The following is a 25,388-nucleotide window of genomic DNA, read 5'->3' as shown; positions in this document are numbered from 1 at the left end:
TAAGGCAAATCTAATTTAAACTCAAATTTAATCAGTTCTTTACCACACTGTGTATCTCCTTCTACATGATGTTCTTTTCTTGCCTCTCAAAGATTATGCTAAACATTGTCTGAGCATAGGCATGATATCCTGGTGTTCATTATTAACTTAGGGTGTCATTTTCTGTGTCTCTCTGTCTTGGCTAATCTGTTTGTACAGCACTTGGGTAGGGAGAAAATTTCTGTTACTTTTCAGGGGTAAGTTTCCCAGCTAGTGAGTTCAGATAATCTCTAGAATAATGGAATGCCTCAAAATGTTTGTGTTTTTCCCTGCAAATTTAACAAACCTGGTTTTTTTTGTTTGTTTGTTTTTGCTCTGTTGCTCTCTTTTGCCCAAGAGAACACTGAAGTCCTAGCTTAAAGTTTAGTTAGAATGGGCTTGTTCATTGAGGAGGACAAAAGCACTAATGGTAAACTTAAATATTTTGCTAGATTATAATCAAGTTACTATTCTTGTTTCTTGAGCATATTCATATACTATCATCAAGCTTGGGACACTCAAGATAAAAATATATGAGTTACAGAAGACTTCAAAGCTGCATGAATTTTTGCTGATAAAATCGCAGACTCATTTTTTGCTGATTTAAGTTCTGTCAGTCAGTGCTTGGATATGGAATTGGTTCTTGGGGGGTAGGTACAGTAAGCTGAAACCTGAGTCCACTTATGACTTACCTTCCATCATGGAGTTGGTGTGAGGCTATTACAGTCTAAGAAATTAAACTTAGAATGGAAAGGAGGAAGCTGGAGGGGAAAAATAAGCAATGGATATAATATATATATGTGTGTGTTATATATCACTTTTATATATCACCTTGTTAGCTTCTACTTTTGGTCTTCTCTAATGCCCTAATTTGTGTATTTAAAATACATGCTTGCTGATAAGCACTTGGATAAAGGCCTTAGGCTGCCCTTGTTTGAAGTGCAATGGGAAGGACTAGTACAATGTTCATATTCCTGTAATGAAGCATGTGTGTTATGATGCGTAGCAGTGAAATGCTTCTTGTTATACTTCACTACATTAGCAGGAAGTCCAGTTTACATACTGGAGGAATGATGTTCTGAGTCTTTTGTAATGGCCTGGTCTTCTCTTTGCTGGTCAGTCTTACCAGAGTTTAAGCAGAAATATAAAATACAGATGGCTAGTGTTATCTTAAAGGGTGTGTAACAAATTGCTCAACTTCTAGTAATACAAGAGACTGAAATGTCTCATCTGCTTGTAATGAGTTTTGCAAAAGGAACTGAAGAACAGCTGGACAGAATATCTTTTTCATAGCTGATCAGTGCTGCATTATCTAAAAAGAGCCTCATCTGAGTGAATGAACTGGCCTTGTTAAAATGTATGGAAAGAATCTACTTTCCAGAGTCCTGCCAGTTCTTACACTTGATTTCTCTCACTTCTATAGTCTGTTTCTTGGGCCTGTTAGTCCTAGGTTTTATATAGGTGTACACATGGTGACAGTTCCTTTAAGAAGTAGAGGTTGCCATCCTTGTCTATCCCATATTACATAGCTTCCATTCTTTTACTTCCAGTTTTTGGGAAATAGTTAATTTAGAAAAGCAATGGCTAAATTGTTGCAAAAGGTATTGGATTATGTTTGGGTACTTTGAGAATCCCTTTGCTTAGATTAGTTTAGTTTTGAAGAGGTTGAGCATAAAACTTTGTTTTGGAGCTTGAACCTTCCAGGAAATCACCTTTGAAAGGGTAATGATCCGTCATTCTGTTTAATGAATTTCTGCCTGCTACTGACATAGTTTGAAACATGGTTTTGAGAGTCGGGTCTTTCTTAGTTCTTTCAGTACAGGATTTACCCAAGAAGCAAACAGCTGTTGCTGTTTAGTTCTGTAAATAATAAAGCAGCTCTAACAGCAGTTTCTAGTAAAATTTCAATTCAACAAGAAGTGCAAAGTCCTGCACGTGGAAACATGTAACCCTTGACACTAGGATACCAGATGATCTTTAAGGTTCCCTCCAACCTAAGCCATTCTATGTCCTGAGACAAGGCCATAAGCTCCTCTCTCCTCTGTTAGCTGTCCCAGTTTCATGAATACATTGCAGTTAAGTTTAGCCACAGACACAGTGCTCCCTCAAGAGTAAAATCTCACTGCTTGGAAGATCCCATGAAGTCTCAAGACCTAGGAAGTTTTTCATCATTGGCCAGCACACAGAAAACCAGGATACACAGATAATTAGTTATACGCTGCATGTTCCTTCTCATGGTGGAGAAAACTAGCTTGGAGATTTAGTTTACTTCTCTCAGATAATTTCATTGCATGGCACTCTTTACCTCCACATTAGTCATGCTGGAGAAGAGGAAGATGAGGGGAGACCTCAGGGTGGCCTACTGTTTCCTCTCAGGGGAGCAGTGGGGCAGGTGCTAATCACAGAATCATTAAGGTTGAATAAATAAGAACATCTAGTTCAACCATCAACCCGTGCCTGTGGCTGCTCTAGACCATGTCACTCTGCAACTTCTATCCTTTTCTTGAACACCTCTAGGGATGGTGACTCCACCACTTCTCTGGGCTGCCTGTTCCAATACCTCACTACTCTTTCAGAGAATAAATTTTTCCTAATATCCAAACTGAACCTCCCTTGGTGCAACTTAAGGCCATTCCCTCTAGTCCTATCACCAGTTACCTGGAAGAAGAGGCTGACACCTACCTTGCCAAAACCTCCCTTCAGGTTGTTGTAGAGAGCAATAAGGTCTCTCCTGAGCCTTCTCTAGAAAAATCCCAGTTCCTTCAGCTGTTCCCCATAAGATTTGTGCTTCAGATCCTTTGCAGCTTCGTTGCCCTTCTCTGGACACACTCCAGGGCCTTGATGTCTTTCTTGTAGTGAGGGGCCAAAAACTGAGCACAGAACCTGAGATGCAGCCTCACCAGTGCTGAGTACAGAGGGATGATCACCTCCCTAGTCCTGCAAACTACCAGTGATAGAACTTGAGGGAATTGCATGAAGCTGTGATAGAGGGTGGATCCGATTGGATATGAGGAAGAGGTTGTTCTCCAGGGTGTGGTCAGGCATGGAACAGGCTCCCCAGGGCAGCAGGCACAGCCTCAATCTGCTGGAGCTCAAGGAGCATTTGGACAATGCTCTCAGACATAGGGTTTGAATTTTGGGTGTTCCTGTGTGGAGCCAGGAACTGGACTCTATGATCCTTTTGGGTCCCTTCCAACTCAATATATTCTGTGACGTGCTGGGAGCCACCCAGATGGAAAGCAGCTCTACAGAGTAGGACCTGGGGATTATGGTGGAAATGAAGTTGATCATGTGTCGACAGTTTGCCCTTTCTGATAAGACTAATAGTATTCTTGGCTGCTTCTGACAGAGTATTGCCAGCAGGTCAAGAGCGTTGATCCTTCCGCTCTACTCAGCCCTGGTTAGAATGCATTGGGAGCACTGAGCCCAGTTCTGGGCCTTCCAGTGTAAGGAAGACCCCAGTGTAGGGCCACCAAGATGATGAAGGGACTGGAAAGCCTGAGAGCGTCAGGACTGTTCAGCCTCGAGAAGAGGAAGTGCAGGGGGGATCTCACCAATGTTGACAAATACCTGAAGGGAGAGGGTGCAGGCAGGACACAACCAGGTTCTTTCCATTGATGCCCAGTGCCAGGACAAGAGGACAAGGCAGGACAAGTGCCAGGACAAGGCAGGACAAGAGGGCACAAACTGGGACACAGGAGGTTCCATCTGAACACCAGGAAGCCACTTTTGTGCTACGTGGATGATGGAGCACTGGCACAAGCTGTCCAGTGGCTGAGGAGTCTTCTCCATGGAGATCTCCAGCAGCCACTTGGACACGGGCCTGGGCATCCTGCTCTGGGTAGCCCTGCTGGAGCAGGGGTTGAACCAGGTTGTCCCAGAGGGCCTTGCCAATTTCAGCTATTCTAGGATTTTTACCCATAATTGTTACAGTGAATAAAATCCAGAAGAGTCTACGTACTCTTTTTTTTTTTCTCCTGCATGAGAGCTTGTCATCTAATTGGATATAATTTCCTTTATTATCTCATTGCTGAGAAAGAAGGTTTAGAGAATTGTATATCGTTTCCTTCCAAGCTTCTTTATGGGCGTGGCGATCATTGTCTCTTCAGTACTCACAGACATGCCTTTTCTAGTACAAACAAGGTATTTCTGCTGAGTGACTGACTACACAGAACAGAAAAATAAAAATAAAAACATGGGTTTTTGCAATTACGTGTCTACAGGTTTCTGAGGATCTATTTGTATCTGAGGACCTCCACGCTTTTGTTAATATCAGCAGACATTTTTTCTCCCTATAAATCACTGTAATCTTCATTCACTACTTTCTTGATCTAGAGAAGAGACTTTCATATGGTCAAAAGTGGTGATAATCACAAGGTTCTTTATATGTTTTCATAGTTTTGTTCCTCAAAGGAGTTGTGAGATCTTTAAACCAAAGAAGCTACTGCCTCCTTTTCTGACTGTTTCTTGTGCTCACCACGAGGCTAGCTGTGTGCTCTGAACTTATCTAGGAAACTGTGTTCCTTGGAAGACTTGGGAACAGATTCTTGCTACTTCAGAGTTGCATTTGGCATATTTTGTAAAGAGAATAGGATTTTCAAGAATTCTTAAGGAACTTAGTTATGTGCCTTTACCTGGGATGTGTTAAAAACTTTGGTACAGTTAACCATTGTAATTCTCACGTGACTTGTGAAGGACTGTGTTCATGAAGGTAGGAAGGTGTCAAGCTCTTTCCTGCAGTGGCCAAATAAAAATTTTGATGGTTCTTAAATACTTATATCAGCCTGAGTTCCACTGATACTTTCCTTGCATAGATAATGCATACTTGATTAAGCTGGGATTAGAATTTTAGAAGAAATCTGGAGAATGCTTCATATTTCATGCAAGAATTCTTCCGTAGAAATGCTAGTCATAAAAATGATATTGTAATAATAGGGTTGTTGCACCTGCTGTGACTTGAGGTTTAGTAAAACAAGATTTAAAGGCAGGAAATTAGGTCAGCTGTTATAGAGAGGATATATTTAGTAAAATGGAAAAGCTCTTGGTCATGCAGATGCTTTATCATGTTTGACATAAGTGCAGTGAATATTAAGCTGTCATCTAATCTACTTCTGTATTAATATTCTTCTATGAAGCCAAAACTTCTTGTGAAGACGGTTTGGGAGAATCAGAACAAATGTGATGCATCATAGTGAACTGTAACATGAGGAAAGAGAAAAATGGTTGGAAACTATTTTGAGAACATTTTGTAAGACAGTCATATAATTTCAGACTTCCCGATCCTTATCCTCAAGAGAGATTCCTAAATATCTTCAAAAGAAGAAGCTTGGAAATGAAATTTCATTAATTCTGTTGAATATGGAAAAGCATAGGCACAGGTGGCATTGGTTTTATGTCTCAGTGCTACTTATGCTCCTGCTAACCTCTGCAAGTGGCGACTACCTGTCACTTCTCTTGTCTGTTGCACCTTTTTCTGCTTCAGTTGTAAATACCAATTGGCAAAAGCAATATATTAGATATATGTTTTTTTAACAGGCTTGAAGTTTTCAGTGTCCCTCTCAGACCAGGAAAAGGGCATGAATGCCCAGGATTTTGTGTCTTTTTTATTTTTATTTTTTTTTCTTCTAGCAGTATTGGTCACCTGATAAGAATAAATTAACTCTGTTTTCAGACCTCACCTCTCAAAATTATTCTTGGAAACAGCAGCTAGTGGGCTCAAGGGATACTTCATGTTTGGTAAGGTGCTTCAGGTAACTGAGACAAAGAAATAATGGCCATCTGCTTACACAGACTCCATACATCAGACTCAGTAGTTTAGTGCTTACAAATTCTAGGTGCATATTTCATCAAGGTGAAATATGAGCAAAGTGCTCAGTATGACTTTATTGTTACCTGAAAGGTCTGTAGACTAAGGTTGAATTACAAGGCAATCAAAAGTGTGAACTGTAGAAAGGTATGACCTTATTATTTTGATTTGCAGAGGTTATTGTACAGTAATAAGACAACTTTAATAATGTCAGTTACTTAGTTTTCCTGCTTTTGACAAATTGAGATCACCCAGGCATTTTCTGGTCTTCCCCACTGTAAATGGAAATAAAAAATTTTCTCCTGTATTACTTTTCTGCTTCAGTCGTGATCTTCATTTCTCTGGGTGAAATTGTCACTTGATCACATGCTCACTAAACATCTGGCCATCTTTAAGGCAAAGCAGTTCCAATTTTCCTAAATTAGGCTTCATGCATTATGCAAACATTACTTCATTAGACATTGAGATGAGCTATCAAGCTATATTGTTTGGTCAGAATAATGTAGGCTTGCTTCTCATCTCGATGCTGGTTTGAAATCAGACAAACAATTTTGGATAAATTCAGTTCATGCAATCATTTCTGCTTGTGATTCAATTAAGGTATACATAGGGATCTAGGTAAACGCAGTCAGTTATTTTGTCTCTGTTCCTGACTTATGCTGACACCTATACACAATGTTTGAAATGGCGTAAACAATAAAAGAGCTAAATTAGTCTCTCAGGAAGTGAATGGAATTATGCCAGGCATAAATTTAATCCAAGTTCTAAAATATGCCACGTGGAAAGGCTCATAAGAATGAGATCCAAAGTAAACCCAAGTTATTTTGGTAGTAGAACATGTTGGATCCTCACTGACTTCTGTCTTTTCATTTAATTTGCACTATTGTGGAAAAAGCAAAGACAAACACCAATAAAATTTTACAGGGAATTTCTACTCTGTTGGATGGGGATGAATAAACATGACATACACTGCAGAGAAAGATCTGCCTGGTGCCTGAAGCTGTACGCTTAATTCCACAGGGACACAGATTCTCACCTTATGTCAATGGCTGACTGCATCAACACAAGTGGAAATGGGTCCATAAATGCTAGCCCACAGACTGGAGCCTCCAGAGTTACTTGTCTAGTTACTTTTAATTCCAGATTAAACAGTTAGGCACTGACTTAGTTTTTTTATGCATTATACTGAAGTCTTTAATATAATTCTTTTGTAGAGCCTATTTAATAAAAAACAAAAACAAAACAATAACTAGGAGATTGTCCAATTGCACTCACCTGAAAGCTTCCAAGTTTACCTTTGTTATTTTCACCACAATGTGTTCTCTAATTCTCTGGTGTCTGAAATTGTATCTGTGTAAACACATCTGAGTATTTCTTTGCTGTCTGGATGGTACTGTAAAAATGGTATAACGGAAAGGAAGGTGAGAACAAATTTCGGAAACCCCGGAGAGCTCCTTACAAACGTAAATTTAAACCTGTATTTTGGAACTCGCCTAGCTGGATTGTGGCACAGCTAGATTAATAAACTGCAAAGAGAAGGTGATTAAGGAATTATTTAGGAGTTTCTTCTGGATTTCAAAAATGTCTGTCTGAACTGGTATTGTTTGAATATTCTAGCTAGTGAGGACAAAGGCGTTGATGCATTGGCTGGCCAGCTCATTAATGTTTTTCAGTTTAGCCCAGACCTCTGTACAGAACTTTTGCTGACATAGCGGTGTTGAGGACTCTGACTTCTTTTAAAATACATCACCAGAAAAGCCAACAGCTAGAATATGGAGTAAATGTGATCTGCTAGTAAAGCCTACTGTGCTTGGAGAATCCGCAGCAGGGTCCCTCTGTTGAGTAGAAGTACCTTTACTGGCAGTTACATTTGCTAGTATTGCGCTGTATCAGCTGTACCAAACTGTATCAAAAACTTGAGAGGGTATCTGAGAGGGTGGTGAGGCACTGGAATGGGGTCCCCAAGGAAGTGATCACAACCCAGTGTTCCAGATATGTTTGGACATTGCCCTTAGATGCGTGGTTTAACTCTTGGGTTGCCCCATGTGGAGTCGGAAGTCAGACTCAATGGTCCTCACAGGTCCCTTCCAACTCAGGATATTCTACTATTCTGTGAACCTTATTTAGTAGGAAAAAATAAAGAAGTTTGATTTACTTCTCAGACAAAAGACCTCCCCATTTTCTTAGTTCTCAATCATGCGCCTGGAAATGCCTTTTCTGCTGTTGCTAATATACCTTACTCTGTATATATGTATGGAGGTTCTGGCAGCACAGATAAATGTCTCTAAAATTTCAAACTCTAAATAGGTATAGAGTTACCAGGAGTCCTTGTAAAACTGTTTAAATAAAATGATGCACAATTGTGTGATCAGAACCTTCATTAAATAAAAATGTGACACGTCAAAAATGTGTCAGCCCCTAAGTGAGTGACCTATTTTATACTTGCATGGAAGCCAAAGTCAGTAACTTGGTTTGAAAGTGCTCCTTCATTATTTTTGTGTCTAATTGAACTTTGCATACTTGCTTCCGTTTTCATTCAGACTCTGAAGCCTTTCCGTGGGTTAATTCTCCAATTGTTTTCAGTATGTATTTTCCAGGATGTGACCAGAATAAAGTCATTTTTACTTAGAAAACTGTAGGTAATGCTAGAATAGCTAGTAATTTGTTTCAGTTGATCTATCCTGAATTATCAAATTACAAGAAAATTTTTAATTATATTTGTAAAATATATAGTTAAGGATTATACTAGAACCTAACTGAACATCTATGTGATATTTTTCTTTCTAAATACCAATTTTCAGCTGAATATTATGAAGATTTGGTGTACACTCTTTCACAGTACATAACTATCAGAAAGTTTGCAGTTGTCAAGAGTGGTTCAGACAAAATTGTTTGGCCATTTCTGAAAGGAAACCAGGAAGAAACATTTGTTTTTTCACATTCAAAAATGAGCAACCCTCTCCCTGAGCTGTACTACCTCACACTCCTTAGAAACGACATAAAATGTCAAGGCTTTGGGGAGGAGGGAGGGAGAAGAAGGTGACTTTCCTCTATGTCAGGGATGCCTTCTACTGTCACTGTGAAAATCTGCCTGCAAGTCTGTTTGCACATGCATTGCAGAGAAAAACAATTTTAGCAGCTTAAATCCTTTGATTCCACCTGTGTTGCATGTGTTTCATTCTGAATGTGGGCCTGGAGAGCTTACATTTGAGCTGCTACATCTGTTTGGAAAGGATGGCATTCTGTGCTGCTAGTGATTTCACTGCACCAAGGCAACACGGAAGAGGGAATTTCCTGATGGCAGTGGATGTGGGGTTGGAGATAGCATCAGGTGCTGAAGTGCACAAAGTAAATGTGACAGGAACTGGCTGAGATGCGGCTCTTTTGGAGAAGGTAGAAGCTAGAACTGGAGACTGGCTGAGTGTAATGAGTAGGAGTGGACCAAAGAGTTGCAGTATGGAGAAATCAAGACTAAGGATAAAAATAAAGAGCGGGGCAGGGCTAGGGGTGGGAAAAGGGATACATTAGGGAGAATGGATAGGAAAATCCATCATAAGAGCCTTCAGGCCTCTCTAAAATCTAAGAGGATTCTTGTTCTTTCTGGCAAAGGGGCAGGATTCGGACGCAGGAGTTTTCACCTCTTGGCTGGAATGCTACGGAAGCTGAGTAATTAGTAAGTTTTAAATTATTATTGCCTTCTACTCCACAGTCATTTCCACAAATACTTGGTGCTCTTCTTACTGTGATTGTTGCATATTCTCAGAGATACTGGAAAATACATCTACTGAATAGGCATGATATAAGCAAATCACAGTGTTCAGTAAATTGGATGAGGAAAGCAATACAATCTGTATTTTGAAGGGAGAGACTTACAGACATCATACAATACTCCACTGATATATTTCCATGTAACTTATGATATGCTGGGGTTATGGAAAGGCAAAGGTTAACAGAAATCTTTCTGCTTTCTTTCCCTGTAAGTGTTCTGTTATAGTTAGCCAAGGAGCACTGATTTAATAGAAAAGATACTGCTTAAGGTGGAGGTTCAATGTATTTTGCTTGAAGTCATATAGTAAATTCTACATCTTGTTAGAAGAATACAAATGTTGCAGGTAAAGCTTCACAGATTTTTCTGGGTAAATTTATTTCCTGTTCACTTGTTAATTTAGAACTAGTGCATTATGGAATCAGCTTGTACTCTTTAATGTTTCTCTTGTAAATGGTCAAACTCAGCCTGCAGATGCAATCTTCAACTATTTTCAATACGAGGAATCCTGCAAAAGAGATTTTAATGAATTATTGATTTTAATACTAGCCACTATTTCTTGTTCCACTTTGAGTGGAACAAACAGTTTTCCATCCAAAATAGGTTGCTTACTGAAAAGCAGAACCTGGAACACAGTCTGCTGCTTTTGTGATTATACTCTCTAAAGATTCTCAGCAGATCAGTGTTGTTTTCCCCTGCATCTCAGTTTTACTCAACCTATTTTATTTTTTTTCTTCTCAAAATTTTTGTGTATTTTTAGAAAGCCTCTGAAGTAAATATGACAATGTTGATATTTTGGGGTCTTGGGTTTTGTTTTCTTTAGAGGACATCTGTGTGGTAAATTTGCAGTCTGCTTCACTCATGGTTCTCTCTTTTTTCTTTCTTCTTCTTCTTTTTTTATATTTCTTTTTTTAGCATGTCTTGTTTCAGTCTAGTGTTAGTCATTAAGTTTTTGAGCTATTACATGTAAGGAATTGTTTATTTCCTCCTGTGCATTGATGACAGGTTTTTGTTTTTTTTTTTCTTTCTTTCCTTACTAGTCTCTACTAATGGCTTTGAAGGGATATTTGGCTCCAAACACACAGAAAACCCTGATGCAAAGAAATTATTGTAGTTGAAGAAAAGTGTTTAGATATGACGACTGTCCTAAGTTTTCAAGACAGTGATTTTTCTTAACAAATACCTGCCCACAGACAAAATCTGTTGTCAGCAAAAACACTGATGAGCTTCCAAATTACAACTTCATATGATGAATCAGCCTACTTCTGTAAGGAGGCTTCCTTAAAGAAGTAGGCTTCTTTAGGAGGAACCCAAATTCAAAGTGAGAATAAATGTTTGTAGATTTGGTCCTTGGTTGGGAAGGGCAGTGAAAGAACAAATTTCTAAAGTGAGACCGTTCACTCCTCAACAAAAACAATGCTATTTGTTCAGGCCTTTACAATTTTTATGCCGAGCTAAGCTTGCTAAACAGGTTAACTGCTGAAAGCAGGAAGACGGATCTGATCACTCACACAAATAGCTCCTCTTTTGCTCTTGATGTAGAAATTTGAAATATTTTCTGAAGTTCTTAGGTTCTTCTGCATCTTCAGTGTGTTTGATTTTTTTTCTGATATGATTCAACTGTGCTGTGCAGGTGAGTGGCTCAGTTCATATATTAATGCATTAAATGCGTGGCAGCATGGCCCTTTCTACCCCCTTTTATACTATAATTCCGTTAAGAAAACATACTCTGAGATAGCCCTGCTGAAGGGATTTGTTGATTTGCCTGCAGATGCTGGAAGGAAATGACAGAATCACTTTGCACCTGCAATCTTTCATCCCTTGTGTTGTAATAAGCAATTTAGTGTTGCCAATTATTCCCTCTACAGGCTCTGACCGTAAAATTTTGTCGGGCCTTTTCTTCAGCAAAGAACCAGCAGGCACACTGAGGCTATTCTTATGCCAGATATGCAAGACATAGTACAATCTTTTTACGCCATTCAAACAAGGAGAGATGTCTGCTGCTGTCCTATGTGTTATATGGTAATGCTTCATAATGGAGAGAATAAAAGATGTAGTGCAAAGTGTTGCCATTTTTGTGGTATTGCTAGATGTGCCTTCAAGTTAAGGGGGTGTTTGCATGCCTTGGTTACTCTGATACTCTCAGTTGGCTTTGTGACAGAAGAACATTTCTACACCGTGTTCTTATAAACACTTTAAAGTTCTATTTACTTTAATTTATAGTTCACAGAAGCTGTTCTGACACTTGTTTCGCAGACTGCAAAAATCCCATCGTTGTTTGTTATGGCTGTATATTGATTGGCTAGGTCTTTGTTAGTGAACACTGAGTTGAAAATGTCTGTGGTTTTTTTTGCAGTGCTAGCTACACAGGGAATATAATCCCTGGCTGAGATTTCTTTGTCCAAAAAGAATAAAAAGACTCTGTTATGGGTAAAGAATAATTTAGTGCCTGAGAGCTATTGAGTAATGGCAACAACCAAAGCAAAGTTAGTACAGGGGAAAAATTATCTCAATAATTAGTAATCTTAAAAATTTTCTTAGAGAGCTGAATTGTAGACCAGACAAATGGTCAGGTATTATACAAACCTTAAAGCTGTACTTGAATGCACTTTCTTTATCTAGAGTATTAAAAGCGAAAGTTATCGGATGTGTCACTGAACTGATTCCATGATTGTGCAGCAAGCCATGTAAGCTAGTGCTGTTCATTTATCCTTCTTTGGGCTTCTTACGCCTAACTCCTGTTTTCCACTTCTGTGGATTAGATGACTCGATTTTTCAGTTCAGATCATTCAGAGGAATGAAGTGATTAGCTTGTTCTTCTTTTGCAGCTCTAGTGGAGAATCACATCATACACAGTGTAGAATGTAGAACTGCTTTTCTACATTTCTTACATTACAGGAGAGCATGAAATCTAGGCTGACAAGTACTTTGTGCTGGATACAGTAAATGATCAGAGGAAGAGGTGATCTTGGAACAAAAAAAGAGGTGAGGGGAAGCTGGAGAGAGAATTGATCACTTCACTGAACTTTCATTTATACCGTCTGCCTCTGGTAGAGGTGGAAAAAAAGCCAAGACAGTCTGGCTAGCTGTATTTTCTGTTGAGGATTACTACTGCAAGGTGTTGACACTGCATGGCTAAATGGAAATATGATTATATTTAACATAAGAGAAACATATAATGAGAATGTTGTGTGGTAAGTGAATGGAAGAGCTACTGAAATCTGTTAATTGTAGCATATTAGAAAGGAAGGAGTCTGCTCTCTGTTTCTCTGATTTCTTTTCTCTAGGCAATTTAATTCACCTTTTCTCTATTTATTTTTTAATTTTACTCCAGTTTCTCTTGAAAACTCCTCTTTCTGTCTTTTGTTCCCTTTTTGTGTAGCTTATCCTGTCCTTACTTCCCTTTACCCCTTTCAGCAGAGAAGTGTGGCCTAGTTGGCTACTCTTCCATAACTATGGAAGATTTTGTGCCTTCTTTCTGTCCCTGTTCTGTCATGCCTTACAGTTCTTTAGGATCCAGTGTGTCCGGATTTTGTCTGGGACAGAGTTAATTTTCTTCCCGGTAGCCGTCATGGCACTGTATTTTGGGTTTAGGTTGAGAATGATGTTGATAATACTCTGATGTTTTAGTTGTTGCTGAGCAGTGCTTGCACAGAGCCACAGCTTCTCGTACTGTCCTGTCAGTGAGGAGACTGGGGGTACACAAGGAGCTAGGAGGGGACAGAACCAGGACACAATCCTGTTGACACAGACTGATCAAAAAGATATACCATATGGCATCATGTGGAACTATAGAGGGGGAGGGAGTTGGCTGAGAGGGCTGCCACTTCTTTGGACTGGCTGGACATCGGCTGGCCGTAGCAATTGCTGAACATATCCAGTGATTGTGTTCTGCATGACTTGTTTTTTTTTATTCTTTTATTATTATTGCTTCCTTTTCTGTCCTGTTAAACTGTTTTTACCTCAGCCTGTGAGTTCTACCTTTTTTCTTATTCTCTCCCCCATCCCACATTGAGGGGAGGGAGAGAATGTCTGTGTCCTGCTGAGCTGCCTTCCAGGTTAAACCACAGCAACAGTGTATAGCAGGATTGTGGTAGATGTTACCTTTTGTATAATTGCTGTCTAATAAATATGATTAATGTTAAATGCGTACAACTTGCCTAATATGCAGTCTGTATTGAAATGAAAAATATGAGGGATACTTGAATAAATGTCAGCTCTTACAGTTGTAACATTTTAAGATTGCAAATGTCAGTGTACACTACGTAATGGTATTTGCCTGTTTGTGAAGTACATTATAATCACTGATGGATGAATCTTAAAATTTTTTAAAGTTCACACAAGTTTATCAATGCAAAGTTTAGATGCTTTTAAAAACTACTGAAATTTTTCAATTGCAAATCAAGGTGGATCAAGATAACTAAGAAGATATGGAAGCATTCAGAATGAAAATACAAGCCCCAAGGAATTTGGGTGGTAAAGCATTGCTGAAGGTGTATGATTGAAGATTCTAATCATTTTAGATATTCCTGATCTTGGAAAAAAATATTAGCAGCAGAGGGTTCTCATTCATTATACATGCAATTGCAAAAATGGCAGGTGAAGGAGATCACTAATCAGTGAGCCAGCTGAAAAAAACTGTGATGAAATTCAAGCTTCCCATATTTACCTGCTCAGTTTCTTTCTTCTTAAATGGGAATCTTTAAATGGTGATTGCAAGAGCAGGGAGCAATCCTTTCCACAGGCAGTGTTTTTCAGTTTTTAATATTGGGCTTTTCAAGTGATAGACAAAATATAAGAAATATAAAATACGTACATTATTGGTGTTTTGCTTTTTTAACTCATAGGGAGCTATCAATCTGAAAAAAAGTAGGAAGAAGTCATGTTCATGCTTGGAATCATGGAATAATTTACATTAGAATGGAGTTTCGGAAGTCTTGTCACCTGATAATCTGGAGATTTGCTCATCTAGTCTAATCCATACTCAGAACAGGTCCAATTGGATCCGGTTGCTCAGGGACTCAGCTAATGTCTCTGCAGTCTGTATTCCGCAGCTTCTCTGGACAGTCTGTTTCAGTGTGCTTAACCACTTCACTGGATTAAAAAAAGTTAACTTCCATAACTGGAAATTCCTGTGCTCTATCTTTGTTCATTGCCTCTTTTTCTGTCTCTGTGTTCTTTATATAGATCAGTGATGAATTCTCCTTAGCCCTTTCCTTAAGCTGGACGCGTTTAGTTCTCTCAGTCTTTTTTCACACGTTGTGTTTTCCAGTCTCCTGATGATCTTGATGGTCCTCTGCTTGATTTGCTCCAGTATGTCAGTGTTTTGTACTGAGGAGCTCGAAGCTGGCACAGTGTTCTACTTGCAGTTTCATGAATTCTCAACAGAGCAAAATGTTCTGGTCCTTCAGGTCCCACTGTCAGTGCTCTTGTCAGTGCAGCTCCCTGTGTGGTTGGCTTTTATCTCTGCAACAGTATCCTGATGATATGTCCCTAGCTTGTCCACCTGGCGCCTCAAGCCCTTTACTGCAAAGCTGTTTTCTAGTCCGTCAGCAGTCAGGCTGCCCTGTTTCATGGAGTTATTTCACCTCAGATGCAAAAGTTTGCATTTGTCTCTGGTGAATTTCATGAAGTTTCTGTCAGCCCACCTCTCAAGCCTATTGAAGTATTTCTGAGTAGCAGCACAGTCTTCCTGCATGTTGCTCACTTCCCCCACTTTGATCCACACTTGTGAGTGCAGCATGTTCCATCACTCAAGCCATTCCTAATGACATGAAAGAATACTGGATTGAAATATGTTGATCCCTTTGTACACTGATGACACCCACATTATCACAGTGATCCAGCCAATTTTCTGTCCAATTTATACTCTGTTTATTGAATCCTCCTCCCACCAACTCATCTATAAGCATACTATGGAAAGCCTATTCACATACCATTTGTATTTCATGATACATCTCTGAGTTCTGTTTTTCCCTTTCAGGTTTTAAGTACTCTTAATCAGGGTTTAACTATTCCTTTGATCTAAGCAAGACTGGCGTTCTTTAGGAAGGATGCATTTTTAATATGATAGTTGACTATGCATGGGTCAGGCAAACAGGTGATGAATTATCTGGTACAGTTTTAATGTAGCAATGCATAGTTACTTATTACAGGGCAAGACTGACCAAAACATGATAAAGAATAGATAGAGAGCTTCATGATTGTTTTTTCTCAGACTCCGTACGCAGAGGCAAACTAATTGATAGGTATCTCTTTCTTTCTTGATATTTAGGACAGTGGCTGGTTGCTGTCATGGAAAGATACATGTTATAATCGATATCCTAGAAAAGTTAATTTGAGGGTGGGAAAGAGGATAGGGAAAGGGTTGCACATCAGGCTGTCAAAATCTCTCTTACTAGAGATTATTCAGTTTTCTTTTCAATGGCTTCCTAATGCAGTAACTGATCCTGCTTGATAAATTGACTGTAGCAAAAGTGAAATGTTAACTGTGCAATGCCTTTATTGGTTGAACTAATCTATGGATGAAAGAACACTTTCCCATTGGGGAAATAATGGTGTAGCTACCTGTAATTGCAATATTCTCTCAACTCCAGTTGATTTAATTTAGCGATCAGACAGAACAGCAAGGAAGCTTCTACCCAGCCCTTCTGAGCTTTGATTTATCTTCATTTGGCTGACTCAAACAATGCTGACTCTCTAATCCACATGTAGAAGTTGCTCTATTTTTAAAAGTCTGGGTCGCTTTGTGTCCAAGGCAACCGTTTCAAGCTAAGGAAATCCTGGTATCTGCAGAACTTACTCTCCAAGCATGCATGAGTCCAGCTACAGCAGGCCATCTCTCGCAGTCTGACAGTTCATCAACAGAAATATATGGCAATGCAGATATCATTAGTTTGTCTCCATGGGATTAAAGCTCCCAGCAGTTGTGGGGAGTTTAATAACACTGCAGATGTTTAAACACAGAGAGCTGCTCTTTCCTTTTGCGATCATTTTTCACTTCCTTGAAAAAGGAATTGTTTTTTGTTTCCTGGGGTTTAATTTTTATTAATAGATTAGCCGTATTAATCACAGAGCTATTCCAAGCTTTCACGAAGCACTACTGAGCAAACTGTAAATGCTCATGCATGAGTTTGGTCTAATTAGGTAATTCAGTTCTTAATTTCTGATAACCTTGGTTTCATGATCGTGATCAGAGTGTCAGCAAAGTGTCCTGAAAGGCATTTTGATAGCAGAAAATTAGGGCAAGATGCGCTCCATGAACTATTTGACCAACTCATTAAGAGTACTGTGAAGTGTATGCTGTGAGTAGCAAGTGATACTCAGGCAAGACAGTGCAGCTATTTATTTCTGCATTTTTTTTCCTACTTTTCTTAAAAAAAAATAAAAGCCTCTGTATACATATGTTAATTAAGGTGGACAGCAGTTTTTCATGACATTATAAGCTTACTCTTCATGTTTTAGAGATGTGTATGCAAGGTCACAGAAAAAAAGCTTCATGACAGCAGGATACTTCAAGACTATCCTTCCCAAATCGAAACAGGAATACCTAGGGTAAAGACTAACATTCCTTGTCACTTATCATTGCAGGTAGTAGGTATGTGGCAGTCTCCCATTTCTCGTTTTCTTTCTCTAATCAGTTGCTCAGAAATGCTAAGGAGCTGAAAAAAAGACCAAATCGTACCTTACTTAAGCAAACAGCTCACTTCTTACTGTTACAGGTGTTCTTCTTTGTGAAAACTTGCTTTAAGTTAAGATTGTGACTGTGTGTTGTAATTAATATATCAAGAGATAAATTATGAGAGATTTAATTGCAAAAATAGTCATGCAGTTTTTCTCTTCTATTCAGATGAGCAGTGCAAAGTCACTACATGGCAGGATGAAAAAAACAACAACAACAACAAAAACATTCACTCTGTTTAACTTTTTGCGTTGCTGAACTGCTTTTCAGACATTGGTAGTGGCTTCCAAAAAGGTGATGGAGTTCTACCTGTTTCTGTGGAGTCAAACCTATTCTGGAAGTGCTGGAAACCTCTTTGGAGGAAAGTGAGTTATTCTAGTGGAAAGACTGGGAAATTGTTTCTGTAAGCAGAGAAAGTAGAAGGTCAAGAGGTGATGTGCTCCGCCTGTTCTGAATTCTTTTGTTCACCTAGCAAGTTATTGAAGTTGATTCTTGTTTTACTTTCTCTTTCAGGTAATCACTTCTTTGCACTTCTGCAGAAAGAAAACATCTGTCCTGCATTTACTTTTTTCATCATTAATAATAGCTTAGTGAAGAAAATATGAAACAAATCCCATTAATTACATTTCTCTTGTGCTGAATCCTTTCCTACCAACTAGCATTATAAAAGTTATCTATAGGCATTTATTAAAGTTTGTTGGCTTTTGTCTGGAGTTTTGCCACTGCACCCTGTTACTTGATCTTATTAGATGTTTTTTGTGATTCTTGCTGGGTAAGCTGAGTTTCTGGTTGAATTTGACTTATTTATTTATTTATTTATTTATTTAAACAGTACTTCAGTCTCCGAAAGGTAGTGGCAAGAGGGACAAAATTTAGATAGTCCTTGGAGTTTAACTGCCAAATACTTACAACTTTCTAAAGATGTTAGGGTCAAGCTAGGACAACAGATGTATTTTTATAATGTCAGCAGTAACATTCAAGCCAATGCCATACCAAACTACTACTTTTCGTTAATGAGAAATATTGAATAAGGTATTAATCAAACAAAAATGCTTGAATTTGGCAAACACATCTCCAGTGTCTTTGTGCTGTGCCTTACTATCTTGAATTTAGTAACCTTTGATAATTCGTGAAGATCTGACTCTCATTACCATACAGTGATAGAAATAATTTTTAAAAAGATTAATTTCAGAGTAGGACATAACAAAGGAGATTTGGGGTGTACAAGAGTGGCATAAAAGGCTGACAAGGGCTTCTAGATGTTATCTAAAATTCTTGAAACTAGCTGAAAGAAAAGCTTTTTAGAGTTGCAGGAAATATACTTTTGTTATTTTAAAGCTATGTTCAGCTAATTTATATAGGATTTTCTCAGCTGCATTCAATTTTTGTAGTTTCCAGTTCTTGAGTCTGTTCTTGCTTAATATTATTTTCCTTTTTTGAAAGCAATTTATTTTACAGTTGCTTTATCCATCTTTCTGGAAAAATTGGTCTTGCCAGCTTTAGAAAAATCTGCAAGTCTAGTAAATATTGCTATGATGTCTACAAGAGAAATTTCCTTAAATTATCAGAACAGAAATAAGTAGAGCAGATAACGAGCCACAAGATACTAAAAGCTGAACTATTTTTATTTTTGAAAATGGATTTTTGAGCCACCTCTAATTTAAACAGAGTCTAAAGTTTGCAGATTAGCTTGCAAGTATAGCCGTAATGTTTTCGGAAATGAATTTGGCATCCTTTAATGTAGTAATGTTGGCTCACCTTCATAGTAATTAAAAAAAAAAAAAAAAAAAAAAGAGGTACTTTGTAATGTATGAAACAGCCAAAATAGATTTGCTAGTACTATTTTTTATACTCTTCCTTACCGTTTGCAAACCTGAGTACTGATTTATGAAAGCTTTTGATTGTAATCCTGACCTGATTTAGGGAAACCAAAGAATGTTAAGTTTAGTTCAAATTTTATCACACCAAATTGTGATGTGGAGGAGGACATAGAATGCTGGGAAGGGATTTGGACCATTTTGATTCTTTTCCAGGCTTCTTACTCAATTCTGGCAAATTAATTGCCATTCTCTCTACTGTTATATATATATAATCTTTCCTTGCAGGTAAGTGGAGACAGCAGAGTGCAGTTGTGACAAACTTGTTTCGTGTATATTTACCCAAATGGCAAATCTATCACATTATTAAGTAGTCATGAAATCCTGCCATGCAGTCAACAAGACTGTTCAAAAGACGTTATAATCCACATACTAATGCATCTTGCCATATTACTGCCTGGAAAATCCAGAGGAAATGTTGCTGAAATGCTTTTCTGTAGAAAAATATAACACTTACGTGTATTTTAATACATTGCATGATGTAATATTAGGACATTGCGTACTATGGCAGTTAAACAGATTTATCCACTGGCCGAAAAACCTTTATTCTCCATAACTTGATCTGATCAGCAGTATTTCTGATGTATAATAATGATAAATAGGAAAGTAACATTAATAAAAAGGCTCGAAGTATGATCCTGTATACCCTAATCTTAAATAAATTGTCCATTTTGATGCTCAGCATGCTAGCAGGAATCTATATGTATTCCTTGGAATATTATAGCGCTAAGGTACTTTAGTTAGTGGGGAAAAAATGGCTTAAACTGAGAAGCCAAAATGGAAGAAGTCAGCAGATGAAGGAATTGGATACTTTGTTTGAAGAAGTGTTGTTTTAAATATTTGGATGCCCAAGCTGTAGGACATTGCACTTCTACCTGATGAAAGCTTTTTTTCTTTTCTCTCATTTTTTCTTGACTGAAGAGAGAATCAAGGCCTAAAATGCAACTGAAATGTTGCTACAGTTTCAAGGGTAATAAGAAAACATAGTGAAAGTTTTGGATACAACACAAATATGTGCAGTTGTCTACAAAGAAAAGACAACATGAAAGACAGAGTTTTGGACTGGGAGTGTAACGTGGGGAAATACATGACTGTGAGGACAGTGTTGAAGTATAAACAGAGTGGAGGAAGATGTGAATATATCAGAAACAGGAGGAGAAGCTGTCAAAACAGAAGCTGAGGCAAGAAATAAAGGTAAAAGAAGATACACGGAGGATTTTTCTTCTGTAATAAACATAACTGTTATAGTTTTCACAGTAAACTGATTGTTAAAACAGAAACTTGAGTGATGCATGGAATCTTTGAGTCCTAAAGCTGGCAATGGATTGCATGACTGAAGGATTCTTGTTCCAGGCCTTTTACACCAAAACCTTACTACCTTTCATGGAGGAGCATGCTGACTGGCATCCATGTCTTTCTACAACAGCACCCATATTATCCAGAGCTTCTGGAAACAGACATTTTACAGATGAGAGATAATAACTGCCTGATTGTTATGTCCTACTAAGGAAAGGTAGATCACGAAGTAGTGTTTTTGGCTGGCTATGGGCTAGCTCCATAACAAAATTGTGTTAGGGATAGAATAGGCTTGCTTTGTATTCCCTGTTACTTTTGCAAAGAATTGGTTTGGGGAAACCCTCAACAAGAAGTCTCAGTAGGTTTATATATTGTATATAGTATAATGTAATATGGAAAATAGATAGAAGAAACAATTTGAGTGCTTAATTACTGTTTAATAATATTTTTAATTTATGTAAAGAGAAGAAAGTATGATAATGTGATTGCTTTCTTGAAACTTAGTTGCCAATCTAGATAAATTAGTTAAGATTTCTTTCTGTAGAAGAAATACTACCATTAATGTTGTTTGAAATAATAATTACTCCTGGCTTTAAATATTTATTTTCTTTTTTGACTTATTTTCATTCTGTCTTCAGTTAACAGTCTTTTACACCCCTTTCTTACCAGTATAGCGTGTCATATATGGTATGGTGCTTTACCCTTGCTGACTTACTGTGTAATTAAGTTGTTAGCTTAAAAGAAATTTACTGAAAAAGCCTGATCACTTCAGGGCTTGTAATTTTCTCAGCTAATGTGTGAGGGTCAAAATAAAGTTCACTTACTCTTGGATGTGATAGCAGCCTAACTTCTTTGCTAAATCATTTCTGGGCCAAAACCCAGTGATGCTGGGTTTTTAAGTACTGAAATTTTTTTAAAAATAAACCTGTTGGATTATGGGGTAACACAGCAGATTTTCCTCCCAGCTGATTTATTTTAAAAATAATATCTTGATAAGGTGAATTCTTTAATGAAATTGGATTGATTGCACAACTTGAGAAATTTAATGTTAAAGAGGCTTGTAGTTATTTCAAAGTTCTAAAATTGATTTTTATCTCAAGCAAAAGGAGGAGTAGGATGGAGGTGAAAGGGATAATGAAGGAGAGGGCTCCAGAACTAGGTAAAATGGAATTAGGAGTCAGCAAAGAGTCTATTAAGAATGGAAAGTGGATTAATCAGTGAAAGACAGCACCTTTATCAAAAGAATCTGCAGTTAAAGTATGAAATTCAAAAGGTAAAACCCTTTGTAAAGAATGCTAAAAATCCTAGTATTTTAGCTGCCAAGTACAATCTGAATATGGAAAACTCCTGTTATGCACTGAGGACATGGTATGATCCCCAAATTAAATGAATATTTGCTAAATTGAATTAGGAAGTTGTGCAAAGGAAGAATAACTGAAAGGAATGAAGGAGTAAAGATAACAGGTGCAATCAGAACAAAGGACTACCCACTTTCTATGTGATGCTTAAGAATTCAGATATACCACCAGCATAGAACTAGCGATACTGTGCAAGTTAGGATGACACTTCAGATGAAACTTTTAAGACGATTTCAAGATGGAAGAAGTATGGCAAAGAGCTGCTAAATTTTCCTTTCTAGGGACAAAAAATCCCCGAGCTCCTGCTAGACAAGCCATTTTGGCTGCAGTTGAGTGGTGTATGTATCACATTTGTGTTATCTAACCTGTTTCTGTCAAAACCCTGCTGTGGAATAATGTCTTAAGATAGATGATCTGAGGAAGTTTATCTGAAGGTTTATATTCTGATGGTCTAACTTGGCTCAGCTCCACCAGAATAATACAGTTGAACTCTGTAAGCAAGTTTGACTTGTTTAGGGAAATGACGTTTGATTGCTGGTTATTGTATACTCATGAGGCTGGACACCAGGGATGAAGAAGTTAAAAGTCAAGAGAAATACAAGCTTATAGATATGAGATAATCCATAGTGGGTTGAAAGTAACATTTTGAACCATTAAAGCAGTAAAGGAGAAGTATGTGAGTTTTGAGAGTGTGTGTTAAGAAATTTTATTTTGTTGTCACTAGTCACAGCATAGAACTGCATTTGATTATCCAATTCCATCGTTCCAGGTGTAGTGGAAATGCTAAGTCACAGCCTGAACCAGTGATTGAGCACCTGGTGGGAAGGCAGGGCCAACCCAGGGGAGCTCAGGTGCATGCAATGAACCTGAGTGACCAGAAGGGGTGGAGCCAGGATCCACCCCTTCCCAGACCTCATTTAAAGGTTAGCAGTGGAGGTAAGGGTATCTTGGTGGAGATCCTTGTCTACCTGAGGCTTCCTAAGGGTAAGCAGGTTTTTTTTTTTTCCTTTGTTTCTGTGTCTATGGCTGCTGTATTTGAGCATGTCCTCACTTGCTGCCACCTAGGACTTTGCTGCTATACTGTCCTTGCTGTGCTTTCTATCATGTTACAGTATTACACAAGGTGACAAAAAAAAAAAGAAGTCATAGAGTCATCAAATTATTTGCAATAATGTATTTAATCCATTTTGCATTTCCCATGTGCTTGTTTGTTCAGTTCCTTTGTTTGTTTCTAGACTTAAAATGTAATGATGTTCAATATAATGTAAAAAGCATCTTTTTAAATTCAGGTTGTTTCTAGTTGAAAGATAGGGCATTTGTCTTAAATTCCTCAGCCTGTTTTATTAAAGTAGGTCTACAGGCATCTGCTTATACAAGTATTTTGAACAGGATCTTTAATCTGCTTTCAGGAAAACCTGAATTTTGTTAGATGTTTTACAGATTCTTCAGAACATTCAGAGGCCTTCATTAAGGCATTAGATAACACAGTGTTCTTTAGTACTTCTTTGGGACTTATTTATACTCCCAAAAGAATATAACTATGTCTAAATTGATATGATAGGTACTGGAAAAAGGTTTTCAATTTCATGTTGATCTGTAGGGATTTGTACTGTAAAATATTTCAGAGTAGTATCAAAATGACAATTTGTTTCCTTTATATCTCAAGCCAGTAGTGGTCCTTTGACCACAAATACATAATTCCAGAATGTATGTTACATCTTACCATTAAGTGTGATCAGTGAGGTTTAATTGACTGTATAAACAGAACTTTGAATTTCACACAGCTATTTTAGGTTGAAATTGTGGAGACTTGTCACAGGAACGTTACATCATGCAGTCACTGAAATGTACTTATTTTGTGTGGGCTGAGATAGCAAGGAGCAAGAGATATCTAACATTTTGCTGCAAACAGGAGTGTGTATGCTGGGAGGGGGTTTCACACACACTTATTGTGTTCTATACCTGTGTAACAGGACAAAACTTAATTGATTCCACTTTCATACATTTTGTCTGAGTTATCTGCAAGTACTGGGGAGTCCAGTGTAGCAGATTAGTGAATATATGGAAGTGTTTCAGTGCTATGTCTATACAAATCAATGTTGCTCCAATGGAAGTAATAAAACAGTGTGTGAAAGTTGAGTTCGGGACTTCAGACTGACAATCTTAGCTTCTTCTGTTTATTCCATATTACTCAGTTGTGCTTAAGCACTTACCATTTTTAATGGAGTTGTTAATAGTTATTCTGATTATGCAACTGCCTTCATGATATGTTGTAGATTGCATAATGTCCTATTAGAGCTCTGGTTAGCCAGCAGATCTATCTTGAAGCCAGCTGTAGGAAAACATTTTCAGAAAAGTGAACTCCCAGTGGAAGTTATTCAGATTTTAATGAGCAGGATGTTTTATGATCTTTGCTAATAAAAATGGAACTGGAAGAGAGCACTCTTCTGCCAGAATGTGTTCTTTTCCATTTTGCCAGATATTGCAGGCTATGCATAAACTGTAGAATTCTAAGCATATTCTTTCAGAGTGTGCGTATATATTACTCAGTTAAGTGTTACAGTATGACCTTATAAATAGTAATAATACTGTGTGCTGAAATGGGAAATCCTGTCTTTCTATCATAATAATTCCAACAACAGAATAGAATGCTAATGCATCTTAAACATTCAATGAGAAATAGTGACCTCCTTGCTCAGGCTCTCTTCAGACAGAAGACCTAAAACTATTTCAGATTCTCTCCCTCTCTTTCCCAGCCCTCAAATTCCCAAAGGAACAGCATATTAAGAACTAACTGCCTACAGCTTGTGGGCTTACAAAACATCACTTCATTTCTTTTTTTCTTCATGACAAAAGCTATTTGAAAGCATTAATTCAGTTATAAATAGAAAATGCCTGAACAGTTAATACTTTTAAAATATATTCCTGAATACACAATCTTAAACCAGATGCTACCACAAAATTTAGTCTGGCTATTGAAAATGATATGCAGCCAATAAATTTGAAAACAATGTATGAGATGAAAACAGATTTCCTTTCTGTCTTTCCATCCCTGAGGAAAACATATTTAAAACAATTCTAACGATATTTGTGCTAGGGTCATATTCCTTGGTTCTCTCTGAAGAGAGTTAGGTTGATATCACTGTCCCTGGGGGTTTTCAAGGAAAGGGTAGGTGTGTTAATGAGGGATGTGGTTTATTGGACATGGGTGATGGGTTAATGGTTGGATTAAGTGACTTTGCCATCTTTTCCAACCTTAATTCTATTATTCCACTGATGGAGCTGAGCTGTGAGGTTGCTGCCTTACCACAGTATCTCTGAAAATGACAGATTTTGGTATGGGAGAAAAGAGTTCTCTAGTTAGTTGTTCAGTTAGCCTAATAAGACTCTATCTCATAGAATCATACGAGCATAAAATGGCTTAAGTTGGAAGGGATCTTAAAGATCATTTACTTCCAAACCCCTGTGGTGGGCAGAGTTGCCACCCACTGGATTAAACTGTCTAGGGCCCCATCCAACTTGGTCTTGAATGCCTTCAAGGATGAGGCATCCATAGCTTCTCTGTGCAACCTGTTGCAGTGCCTCA

At 38.0% G+C, this 25,388-nt stretch overlaps 1 protein-coding gene and 1 long non-coding RNA gene across 3 annotated transcripts in view; both read left to right on the top strand.

The window, feature by feature from the left end:
* GABRG3 (gamma-aminobutyric acid type A receptor gamma3 subunit) overlaps positions 1–25,388 on the top strand; it is a 303,044-nt gene that overhangs the window by 24,754 nt on the left and 252,902 nt on the right. The window lies entirely within an intron of this gene.
* The window catches only part of LOC110406171, a 44,764-nt gene continuing 42,133 nt past the window's right edge, over positions 22,758–25,388 (top strand). Inside the window, exon 1 of the long non-coding RNA XR_002443310.1 lies at positions 22,758–22,786. This is a non-coding gene — a long non-coding RNA (uncharacterized LOC110406171). The remainder of the gene's footprint in view (positions 22,787–25,388) is intronic.

The sequence above is a fragment of the Numida meleagris genome, chromosome 1 (assembly GCF_002078875.1).
Source record: "Numida meleagris isolate 19003 breed g44 Domestic line chromosome 1, NumMel1.0, whole genome shotgun sequence".
Taxonomy (NCBI): domain Eukaryota; kingdom Metazoa; phylum Chordata; class Aves; order Galliformes; family Numididae; genus Numida; species Numida meleagris.
The sequence above is the reverse complement of the archived record's forward strand: the minus strand, read 5'-3'. Positions and strand labels throughout refer to the sequence as shown.